Source organism: Meleagris gallopavo, chromosome 3 (assembly GCF_000146605.3).
Source record: "Meleagris gallopavo isolate NT-WF06-2002-E0010 breed Aviagen turkey brand Nicholas breeding stock chromosome 3, Turkey_5.1, whole genome shotgun sequence".
NCBI classification, from domain to species: domain Eukaryota; kingdom Metazoa; phylum Chordata; class Aves; order Galliformes; family Phasianidae; genus Meleagris; species Meleagris gallopavo.
The window spans coordinates 69,165,592-69,178,695 of NC_015013.2; the positions used below are offsets into that span (position 1 = coordinate 69,165,592).

General features: G+C 38.5%; 1 long non-coding RNA gene across 1 annotated transcript; it reads right to left on the reverse strand.

Moving 5' to 3' along the window:
* Nucleotides 1–519: 519 nt before the first annotated feature.
* On the reverse strand, nucleotides 520–8,612 carry LOC116216480. The gene is made up of 3 exons (XR_004159297.1): nucleotides 8,128–8,612; nucleotides 2,342–2,408; nucleotides 520–1,845 (listed from the first exon to the last, which is right to left on the reverse strand). It is a non-coding gene; the product is annotated as an uncharacterized LOC116216480 (long non-coding RNA).
* Nucleotides 8,613–13,104: the final 4,492 nt, after the last annotated feature.

The window sequence follows — 13,104 nt, forward strand, 5'->3', positions numbered from 1 at the left end:
AGTGAAAGACATTAGATCTTTCAGTATTTCCCTTGTGTCGTTTTCCCTGTTCTTCCCTGAATGGTTTTCCTACACTACCTCATAAGTGGAGGTTTTCCTATTGGATGCCAAGCTGTTGTTTACTGCAGTGAAGTAACATGCACAAATCTACTCAAATTTTACTCACAAGTATGAAATTTTAAGTCACAATATTGAATATTAGAAAATTTGTAACAGTTTTTTTCACATCCTCCAGTGCTATACTTAAGTAATGATTTCCAAACAGCTTATTTTGTGCTACAGGTTATTACTCAATCAGCTTTATGAAATGATATATTAAAATTGAGTCTAACATTGGCAAGTTAAACAACAACAAGGGAGAATCAATTTTCAGTGATCTGAAATGCTTTCCAACAAGGTAGCTACCAATTAACAATTGAGATTCCCTCAGAACATTTCTGAGGGAACCAGTAGGGACCAAATATGGTTGAATTCATGAGAAGCATAATATTATCTCCAAGACAACTTTTACTGACTTTATTCACAAAATGGTTAAACATAACCTAAACAAGAAGGGCAGAAATAAAACACAGCCTGTTAAATTTACAGCAGTACATATCAGGTCAGCCTGATGAAATGCTTTACTAGGTTGTCAATATGACCTCATTTCTTATGAAGGTGTTTTCTATGACTCACAAAGAACTTTTGCATTTAGGGCATTTGAAAAAGGCAACTCAGCAGGAATTCAGATAAGTGCTTCTGAAGCAGACCTGTGAGGTACCTGGGCACAACTGGAGAATCTATAGATACCCTCAGAAGGGCTTGCAAGCTAGGCTGCAATTTCAATAGTCATCATCCCCACAAAACAAAACAAAACAAAAGCACTTCATGACCTTTCCATTTGTTCATATCTATAGTATCAGATAATCTGTTTTGTTCTATATTGTGTTTGTTGTGGCAGTTGTGTTGCCATGGAGGCTCTTTTTCCTCACATTGCTATTCTGAGAATCTTCACATAGCAGCTATATGCAAAGCCTCCCATGCAGTGAAAAGGTCACTCTAAGTTCTACTAAATATAGGCTCAAATATGTTTAATGAATGAGTAATACCTGGTAGAAATTGTGTTTTGGTGGCAATACGTTCACAGGGAAAGTGAAGTGCAGGGTGAGAAAGCTCACAGGCAGTTAATGTGTATTTCACGTCATATAATACATGACTTCCAAATGTCCGATTTCATGATATTCTATCAGTGGAAAGCCTCATACAAAATGTTTGTAGAAAAAAAAAGAATGATATTTTTCATATCACAGCTCCTGGCCATGTCATCAACCCTCCAAGTTTTGTAGAGAAATGGCAGTTTTCTAAGAATGTCTAGATTATGTGAGAACACAAACTTTCAAGAATAGTACCTATGTGTATACTAGTATTAGATTAATTGGCTGAGATTTACTGATTATATGTTTTCAATATATTGGTGTGATTTCACTTGGTACGGTTGTCTAACTTTGGCTTCCAAATTATGTTTTCGGACAAAGACACCCAAATACATAAGAATGTGCCCCACATCATGTTTATTTTTTATCCAGCTCTATTGAAGAGTCATCCTTCACCACAACTTATACTTTTATATGAAAGAAAAGGCAGACAGAGCAGCACTGGTTCTTACTGATTCTGCTGGCTATACTTTCTCCCTCTCAATTACAGAAATTGCTCATTTCCCATTAAAACTGATATTTTTGCTCAAAGGATGGGCCCCTTCATGATGCAAGACAGAACTCAGATGTCTAGAGATCCTTCTTTAGAGCTGCTTGTTGAGAGAGTGCTAACAGTTCCTGTGATGTTCTGGGGCTGGAGAAAGCTTCAGATCTGCCAAGGTGGAGAGATGGTGGATTAATACCAGGAAAACAGGAAAGTAATTATGCATTTGAGCACCAAGGTGGATACCTACTTATTGCAATTATGAGACTCTATTATTTTCTATTTTTCTAGGAGTCCTACAGAGAAAAGTACATTGTTCTCAGTGGGAATAGATTACACTCTGAAAAAATTACTCACTAATTAGTAGACTATCCCCATGGTTTCTTGCCCCACACTTTCTCCTGATGAAATATTTAGCATAAAGCACTACATGTAACACATTTTATGGGTACTGTTTGTATCAGGAAGTGGTGGCTTTTCCTTGCCTTTCTAGCCAAAGCACTTAAATGACTCTTCGTTACTCTGGTATTCCAATATTCTGCAATCTTTAGTTCATTTAATTATTTGGGGAGAAGTGCAGCTGCCTTCAAAAATGGATGATTGACGAAGACACGGGGATCGAATCCACAGTGTGAGGGGGGGCAATAGGAAAAGTTTGCAATACCTGCATCTCAGCCGACTCCCATGGGATCTCCATAGTGCTGCCTGGGGCACCTGAAGTTCTTCTGCAACTTAGAAATAAAGCCAAGGGTATTGCAAAAAGATTTATAGCAGTTGGCAGTGCATGCTGCAGAATGTCTAAGTCAACACATTGTTAATATCAAAGAGAGGCACGAATCTTATATCTGTCCTTCCCAGGAGATTTGATATTCGTTCAAAGGTACCAAAGATGCTTCCTTCAAAAAGACCTCTGTACTTCTGCAACTTCCTGGTTGTTCCTGTCCAACACAGACTAGAACAATGTTGCAGCACCCGGGCTGTGTACAGAAGTCTCATTTTCAGTGTCATCATTGGCTGACTGCTGTCCTGAGAACAGAGAGGACCCATTATTTCCCCACAGAAACAAACTTAAATTCATGAGCATCTGCAAACATCTTTCCAATTTTATAAATTTTATAAACTAGACTTAAGTTTGCTTCTTGCAGACAACCAAAAATGACTCTATGATAAGCATGGAAAGCTGCTGTCATTCATACCCATTGCTGTCAATAATGCCTCATGTTTTATGTATGATCTGCTCATGGCTGACAGGTCAGGACAGGTCAGTCTCCAGGGGAATGGTCAGAACATTTAGAAGCCCTCCAGTCAGAGGAATAAATACCACTGATGAATCTCTGTGAATCCTAATTTGCCATGTTGGTCTGTAAACAACATTTCTGCATTTTGTTTCTCCAGAATAGAGCTTTTAGGGCACTTAGGGTTTCCAATGCCAAACAATCCTTAATATTGTTATGTTTTTGTTTGGTTTCATTTTGAGTTTAGCTTGCCTGTAATCAAGGGATAGAGATATGGATGGACAGATGGACGGATGGATGAATGGATAGATAGATGGAGATAGATAGACAGACAGATATAATCTTAGACTGACTGGTGTTAAGATTTGGTGTTAAGATTTGGTGTTAAGATTTTTTGAAGAAGAGGAAGTCTTGAGGTGGCAAATTTCTGGTAAAGACTAGTGATAGTGATGAAAAGAAATGATGAATATTTCAGCCTCTCAGCAAAAAAGCACTATGTAAGTGCTTTAAAAATTTTAATAAAGCCTTCTTTAACAGTTTTAAAATGTACTGATAAAAAAATGTTTTATAAAAGTTGGTTACTGAGGTAAGGCAGTTTAAACCTCCCTTTCATTGTAAATATATGTATCTACATATGTGTATGTAGATTAGCATACACATATACATAAATATACGTATACATAGATATTGTGTCAGACTGCAAAAAAGGCTCATTTTGAACATATGACCTTGAAATCATAGTCAAGTTTTGGTCAGTAGTACTTCAAAGCTGTGTATACTTTCCTTTTTTGCAGTTTTTGGAAATTTGAGACAGTCCTATTGCAGACTCAGCTCCTTAAATAGAAAAAATCTGAAATTTGCTTTAAATCTTCAAAAACTGAATGTTTGTAATTATGTGACATTTCTGAGTGGTTTACCTTTGCCCAGAGTAAATAATTCTTTACTTTCTTCTCTAGAAAATATTTTCAATACTTATATTACCTCTTCAGTGTTGCTAAGTTTGAGAAAAATGGAACATCCAGCACCAAGAAAAAAATGTCATGTTTACTGAGAGCACAGAAGCTTTCAAATTGAAAAAATAATGCTGTTCTCTTCCTTACTTTTTCTCCCGTTGAAAGGAGCTTGAAATCATCCCCAATTCTTGCAAAGATTTTTTGTCCCTGTTAGTCATACCTGCAAAGATTCTCAGCAGTATCTATATCTGTAGAGAGTTTAATGACTTCCAGGTCATTCTCGGGTAGGAATTTAATTATTCCCTTGCAAATCTTTTCCAATTTCTGATGATAATTCTTGGTGACATGCAGACTTGTATGTTTTGTATGGTGGTTTATGACACTGTTTAACCTAATTATTTCTGAAGCCATATGGCCTAATTTAAAGACTCTAGATTAGTTCTATTTTTAGGCTTCCAACCATTTCTAAGCTTTCCCCTGCTGCCCCCGTGTTGCATAAAACTGCCAAGACATAATAGGTTATATTGTGTCATCAAGGTGCAAGACCTCAGAGATCCCCAAATGTGACATTTTTTAGAACCATATAAAATTGCACCGCTGGATTCTATTAGTAGTGTCTGTGTTCTGGGTTTTCTCCAGAATATCTGAAATGCTTTATCTGTATCTGAAACACTTAGACTCTTTTCTGTCTGAATTGTTCCAGGTACTGACTGAGGGTGCTAAATTCCATTTTTGGTTCCTCTTTACTACTATTTTGTGTTATTTTCTGTCCATGGAATTTAAAAATGCATGCATGTCTTATTTCTAGTTTCTAATAGTCTTATTTTAATAGTCTTATTTCGAGCTCCTTTACAATTTAATGTAATCTTGTTGTTCTTATGGTATGAACCACATATGCATCATTGCTTGCACAGAGCAACCTAATTGCATGTACAAAATAAAATGGAGTAATCTAGTAGAATGAGAAATTTTTATTTTATCTTTTTAATCAGATCAGTTAAGATGCAACATATATTGGCCTTGTTTTTTATTGATTTTCATCTAGTTTGTATGCTTTATGGTGCTAAGTGGCACTTCATATTTTGTTAAGCATTGTGTATGTTTTGTTAATAAAATCCTATGGAATGTCCTGTTAAGATTTGTTAAGATTTTTTCAGTCTTGTTGAGGTCTTTGGTAAATCAGTAGAGTAGAAGAGAATGCTTTTGCTTGATTTTCAAATGCTTCACTGTTAGGCATATTCATAATGAGGGAAAGATGATCTCATTTCATTGTTGTGGATTTGAACTTGCTACTTGTGTTCAGAGCACCTTGTTTCCTCACCACTTTATTCATTCTCAGCAGAGCTGCCTTATACAAAGTTTTATGGAAGTGCCCAAACTTATCAAAGGTGTCTGTGCAGGGTGTCCAGCTGCTCCCTTGTGTAGATGGGGAAACAGTGGAGAAACAGATGCAGGATGGGGATCTTTCTTCTCAGTATGTTAGCTATTTCATATCATAGTACAGAGGTTATTAGTGCTGTAACAATGTAGAAGGAAGAAAGAAAAATCGAATAGGCCACTTGGGGCTCACAGAAGGCACAAAGGCTGAGTCAGACTCAAGGTACCACTTTTCAGGGAGGGGAATGTATGGTAGCAGTTTAAAAGTGCCCGCTTTCTTGCTACAGAGAGATAATATTGAGCTCTGTTCAACAGAATGGATCTATGAAAACAACTGTAGCAGACCTTCAGGCATGGCTGAATCACTAGTCAAAGTTGCCGGGGTTTGATAATTTGATAACCTGTTTGGATGCCATTTGTGAATACTTGTATGTTTCTCCAACTCCAGTCTAGGAGAGTGACCTAAGCAGCAGTGGGAAGAACCTTGCAGATCTGGAAAAAAAAGTCTAAAATACAAAGACGACCACAGGAAATGATTATTTTTCGTGAATTGAATTACCATACCCAGCATCTTCTATAACTAGCTATCTTGGTATCATATTTAATACATCAAGATAATTAATTATTTCATTCATCTCACTGCACTTAAGACGACTATCTGTGCTAATATCTTATAGGGCATTTTCCACTAAAAACAAAAGCACCGGAATTTCAGAAATTCACTAAAATCCTGCCATCCAAATATGGCAGAGAAGATGGGGCAGTAAAGAAAAGATAGGGACAGTATTACTGAAAGACTGAAGCAGGAGAAATATGCATGAGTCAGAAAAAGAAAAGTGAGACAAAAGGCAATGGGTACTGATACTATTAGAGCGGCAGAGATTTTGTCAATGAGACAGCACAAAAACCTTCATCAAGAACATCTATAGCAACTGCCATTAAATCTTTAAAATGTAGAGAGTGAGAGGCTGATATCAGGTAGTGTATATATTTAGGATTGAAATCTAGCATGCAGAGGCAGAGATGCTGGCATCCTCTGATGGATTCAGTGAGTTCACTTTATAGGGGCAACAGTGTGTTTTTGTCCTCTATCAATAATTTGGAATTTGCTGAATACAGCAAAAAGGCAATGTAAGTTGGAAAAGATATGCAGTCTCAATCATCTAGCTTACTCTGCATGGCCAGTGTGGCTCCTGCACACTCTCTTAAAGCTCTGTGCCAGCACATATGCCAAGCCACACCAAAGTCATTTCCTGCATCATATTTATTTTTTGAAACTTCAATCTATATCAGTAGCTCTGAAAGTAATGGTTCCTATTTATATCCATGGAAATGGCAAGAGATACAAAGAGCACAAGAACAAAAGTTTGATAGAGCAAATTATGAGCTACAAAACACTCTTTTTCAGCATAGTCACCAATACTAGGATTGCATTTTAGCCAGCAATGAACAGGAGCCTGCATGTTGGGCTCATAAATATCTACACTAGGAAAGGTGATTCCACTGTTAGTGTTGTCACTACTGAAATGCAGCACCATCCACCACCTCACTGTGCTCACATCTACTGGTTTGGTTGACGAATATCAATGGGTACCATTTTTACCACATAGAGGAATTCACACCTTTGCTTCATATGCACTTCCATGTCAGAGACCATGTTGACAGATTGTGCCTTTGATGTCATCTGTCACATGGCAATAGAATGTAATGAAATATTGTGGGAAGGTTCAGCCTCTTCCACCATAGATCCGACATCTTCCTCCAGCATCGTGGGCCAACATAATAAAATAGGAGGCATGACTTTGGGAGCAGTCCTCATATATTACACTCATGCCAAAAGAGATTGAGCCAAACTCAATAAATGTAAGGCAGAGATATGACTATTAACTGGAAAGGATTATTTTGATGCATATTAATGTAGTGTGATGTGAGCTGTATTCAGCTGACAGAGTAGTCAGCTGTCTTCAATACTATTTTTCTTTTCATTATTCTCTCAATTTTTCTGCTCTAATTTGATACTGCTTTTCTTCTGCCTTTCTCTTCTTCTGAATCTGTTTTCAAGTCTCTTCTAGGCAACATCTGATCTTGCTGTTAATTTTCTGCCACAGTTGTGCTAATACAGCTGTAGAATAATCATAGAATCATAGAATATACCCAATTGGAAGGGGCCCACAAGGATCATGGAATTCAAGTGCTGGTTCCACACAGCACCACCCAAAATCAAACCCCATGTCAGAGGACATTGTCTAATCCCTTCCTGAACTCCAGCAGCATGGGGCTGTGACCACTGCTCCAAGGAGCCCCTTTCAGTGTCCAACCAATGTGCAAAACAGAAATATTGAACAGGACGATCCACTTTCAGCCTCTTAGATTAGGAAACCTCTTCAACAAATAATGAAAATCTCCTGTGCCCTACAGATTCTAGACTCAGGTTTGATACTTTGCTTGCAAATGAGACCTAGCAAGTTCATCAGAAGAGACCTATCTGTATTAATAGTACTGGTCCATGCTATGTCAACGATAAGTACTGATAATTTAGTTTTGATAATAATACAATCAATGTTAGAATTTGTTTTAACAACAGAATACAAGCATCCAATGAAGTTCTCATTTTCTGGTGGATTACTAAGTTCTTCTGTTCTGTTGTGTGTTTTGTTTTTTTTATTTACCCATTTTTTCTTCTATTTTATTTTGAAGTCCTATGAGAGTTACATCCAATCTAAACAGATTTTGTTTTTTGTTTTTTTTTGTTTGTTTGTTTGTTGTTTTTTCCAAAATAAGCAGTAAACCTTGTGCTTGATATTTTTCCTCATTCTGAAACGTACGCCAGTTGTTTACTTCTAATCATATGTGGTACTTGAAAATAAAGCAGGATGAATACTCACATCTGAAAGCCAAACATTGGAAGGTCCTTTGCTGCCACCATGTGATATAATTTTCAACTACATTTGCTCTAATATTACAGGCTCTAGAGAACTTCGGGGTCTAAGAAAGGCCAAGCCTATGAAGAAATCCATGGATGGTCCATTATTACCAGTGTATCTGAAAGTGAGATTCAAAAATTAGGTTTTTATATAAAAGTCCAAAAGTTAGAACTCTTTACGGTGAATGGGGATAGCCTGTTTTTGGGAATTTGACACTCCTAATCACCAAATGAAAAATGTGGAGCTTAGACAACAAAAGGCACTAGAGGAAGGATCCCAATTTCTGTTTTAGATGCCACATCGAGACTGGGATTCCAATCATGCAACAGACTCTGAAATGAAGTGTGTTGTTGTGTGGAGGTAATGGCCTCACATTTTCTCTGAAACAAATGGTTGGAGGAAGTTAGAAATTGTCCATACGGTCGCACATTGTGATCAGTTCCCCCTTCAGCTGAGAAACATTAAAAAACATGCTCTTTTCAAGGTTGTCCATATGTCATGTAAGCCTGGGACAATCCACAGAGAAGGCTACTGGTAAAGCTGCTGGAGAAAAAAAGGAATTGATGATCCAAATTGCATCACTGACTTTTTCTCCAGTCACTGAAACTATTTACACAAGTTGTGTTAAAGGTGCTCTACCACATCCTCAAGTCACGTATTTCAATATAGACCATGATTTTTAAGTCAATCTTGTATTTTTGACTAGTTATCAAAGAATTGGTGTTTAGAGCACTTGAGACTTCAGAAATAGTTATCCTCTGAACTATCTGCATCACTCAGGCATAATACCCAAGGAATCATCTGATAATGATGATTTTATTCCACAAAAGAGGTTACTTTTTAATTCCAAATGCAATTTTTTTTCCCCATTTTTGTAACTTCAGAACATTAGCTCGGTCTTACTGTTATAAGCCAGATTGCTTTACCTCTGCAGTGAAATGTCTTTCTGTCACTTTGTATGTATACAACATGGAAGGAGGTTTGTATTGATTTTCAGTGGCTCAGCTCTTCCACCCCCTGAGCTGTGTAATGGACAAATCTGAATTTCTGGTTCTACTTATGTTCCACTTACAAAATAGCTTTTTGCCCATGCTCTTTTTTCCACTTCATATTTTTGTTTTGTTTAGTTGTGCTTGTAATGGTGAAATGTAAAAGAAAGTGCATCTCAAGCAGTACTTTTGTCAAAAAAAGAAAGAAAAAAAGAGAAAATGGCATGAAGAAGCAGAGCAAAGGAACAGATGTTTGGCATGCAGCCATGGTGAAATGAACTCTCTCCACACTGAATTTTGTATTTTTTTTACATTGAAAAATAATTAACTTGTAGAGCAGTAGGATCAGAGAGCCCTGAGTGTGGTGATCGAGGCAATTAGCCCCTATCAGAGACATTGTTTCAAGCTCTCTGAAAAGCCAATTGAGTATTAGTAGTTATCTTTGCAGTTAGATGAGCCAGACAACTTTTCAAAAATTAAGTTGGCATTCTGGAGCACTTTCCTGTGACAGAGTAAATTCAGTAACAAACTCCAGCCACAGCATGTATGAAATCCTAATTGCAATACTTACAAAACCAAGAGAAGAGAGCAGCTTTTTCTTTTTTTTTTTTTTTTCCCATTAGCTCAGCAGAATTTACAAATTTCACATTGTGACATTTTTCCTTTTTTTTTTTCCCCTTGTTTTTCTTTCTTTCTTTCTTTTTTTTTCTTTTTTTCTTTTTTTTCCTTCTTTTTAAAATTTTCTTTATTTTTTTTTGTTTTATTTTGTTCATTTTTCATTGCCTGGTAATTCATTTTCAGTCAAAGCTATTGCTTATTAAGAATGGAATGGATGGAAACAAGAAGATCTCCAATAATTGTGCTTCTTGTCTGTCCCACAGCTCAATCCTATGCACCATCATACAAAACTATTAACTGCTCTTGAAGACATTTACTTTAAAGCATTACAGCGAAGGATTTAAAGAATATTTTGGAGATCTGAGTACCAAAGTGTGTCTATATGATCCACGTGTGCTGAGGGAGCTGGCAGAGGTCATTGCCGAACCGCTCTCCATCATTTTTGAGAGGTCTTGGATAACAGGGGAGGTCCCTGAAGACTGGAGGATAGCCAATGTCACTCCGGTCTTCAAAAAGGGCAAGAAGGAAGATCCGGGTAATTATAGGCCTGTCAGCCTCACCTCTGTCCCTGGAAAGGTGATGGAACAGCTTGTGCTGGATACCATCTCCAGATAACTGGAAGAAAAGGAGGTTATCAGGAGTAGTCAGCATGGGTTCACCAAGGGGAGGTCGTGCTCGACCAACCTGCTGGCCTTCTATGATGCTGTCACATGCTGGGTGGATGGGGGAAGAGCGGTAGATGTAATCTTGATTTTAGAAAGGCATTTGATACTGTCTCCCACGACATCCTTATAACAAAGCTGAGGAAGTGTGGGATAGATGAGTGGACAGTGAGGTGGGTTGAGAACTGGCTGACTGGCAGAGCGCAGAGGGTCGTCGTTGGTGGTGCAGAGTCTGGCTGGAGACCTGTAACCAGTGGTGTCCCCCAGGGGTCTGTGCTGGGTCCGGTCTTGTTCAACATCTTCATCAGTGACCTTGATGAGGGGATAGTGGCCACCCTCAGCAAGTTTGCTGATGATACGAAGTTGGGAGGATTGGCTGACACGCCTGAAGGCTGTGCTGCCATCCAGCGAGACCTGGACAGGCTGGAGAGCTGGGCAGTAAGAAACCGGATGAGGTTCAACAAAAGCAAGTGTAGGGTCTTACACATAGGGAGGAATAATTGCATGCACCAATAAAGGCTGGGGGATGAGCTGCTGGAGAGGAGCTCTGCAGAGAGGGACCTGGGCGTCCTGGTGGACGACAGGTTGGCCATGAGCCAGCAGTGTGCCCTCGTGGCCAAAAAGGCCAATGGCATTCTGGGGTGCATTAAGAAGAGCATGTCCAGCAGGTCGAGGGAGGTGATCCTCGCCCTCTACTCTGCCCTGCTAAGGCCTCATCTGGAGTACTGTGGCCAGTTCTGGGCTCCCCAGTACAAAAAAGACAGGGATCTCTTGGAAAGAGTCCAGCGGAGGGCCACAAAGATGGTGAAGGGCCTGGAGCATCTCCCCTATGAAGAAAGGCTAAGTAAACTGGGTCTGTTTAGCCTTGAGAAAAGACGACTGAGAGGGGACCTGATCCAGGTTTATAAATATCTGAGGTGTGGCGGCCATAGCGGTGAGGCCAGTCTCTTTTCAGTGGTACGTGGAGACAGGACGAGGGGAAACGGACATAAGCTGCAGCATAGGAAGTTTCGCACGAATGTGCGTAAGAACTTCTTCACGGTGAGGGTGACATAGCACTGGAACAGGCTGCCCAGGGAGGTTGTGGAGTCTCCTTCTCTGGAGATATTCAAGTCTTGCCTGGACGCCTACCTGTGCGACCTGGTGTAGGGAACCTGCTTTGGCAGGGGGGTTGGTCTCGATGATCTCTAGAGGTCCCTTCCAACCCCTACAATTCTGTGATTCTGTGATTCTGTGATATATATGTGCAAAATGAAAACGGCTAAGAGCGCTATGAAGGAACAGGTGAATGAGGAATTAGCAACTCTGGGAGTAATTTCTTAGTTGTTTTTCCAGATTGGTGGTTGTATTTTTATTATTTCTCAATGCTCAGTGATCAAATGTTTTAATTATGTTATATGCTTACATTGTATCAAGAACATATGCATGCTTAGTCATAACAAGCTTTTATGAGAATCATAGAATCATAGAATCACCAAGGTTGGAAAAGATCTCCAAGATCATCCAGTCCAACAGTCCACCTACTACCAATATTTCCTCACTAAACCATGTCCCTCAGTACATCTAAACATTTCTTGAACACCTCCAGAGATGGTGACTCAACCATCTCCCTGGGAGGCCTGTTCCAGGGAGGAATGTTTCATGCTCAGATTTTATATGCTGCTCCAAGATAGCAGGTGACAAAGACTTCTTAAGATTCTGGTAAAGTATATCCTACATAGCAACTGGTAATGAATTTTGCTAGATATGTTTAATAGTAATCAACACGTATGGTAATTCCTTGACAATTTGAATCTGCAAAGCTCACTGGAGGAATTCATATTTGCCTGGTAATTACCATGCTACTATGATGTAAGGAATTGAAGCCATTCAGACTGACTCATAGATAATATTTTTATACAACACCACAGGGACATTGCTAGTAGTGACTGTGTTGTATTCTTTGGACTCTTTTGGATGTACAAGTAATTGTTAAAATTAATCATAAGCAAATATAGCTCTGGTTATGGGTTGTCATATAGTTGTTAGTATCTTTTTTTTTTTTTGTTAAAATGAAGCTTCACAGCTTTCAAATGAAGTATTCAGATATGTTATTAGTTAGTTATGTCCCAGCTGCAACAAATTTTGAGGCTCAGACATCACTACCTTTATTCAGAATACTGGATTCTTCTTAATATACGTGCAGAGGAGACAGCTGCTAGGCTAGAAATTTGATTGAATCCACAATTCAAGGATAACTCACACAATCCTTATGCGTTACTTGATTCACTGTAATAACTATTACTTATTATTGCAAATAAATTGCCTCTGCTTCCATTTCAGCACTGTTGTTAGAGTACTTGCTCAATTTTGTAATAGGAATTTCATAAACCATACAAATTTTCTAAAAACTAGTCTGTTGTCTCGCTGACTCTAGGCAGGGTAGACTGCATCAAGTTTTTGTAAAGGTTTTGAGTATTTTACTGGCAATGTGTCTTTTCTTTAGTTAACAATTTGGAAGTGGTCTGTTGCTAATGATTTTCTTTTTTTTTTTTTCTCCACTACACTGGTGCAGAGCTCAAAAAACAGAATGCTATCTGCAGACTTTCATGTCCTAACCTTTAACTATTATGCTATGATAGACATTAAAGCAATGCAAGGAAAAAACAAAAACAACAACAACAATAACA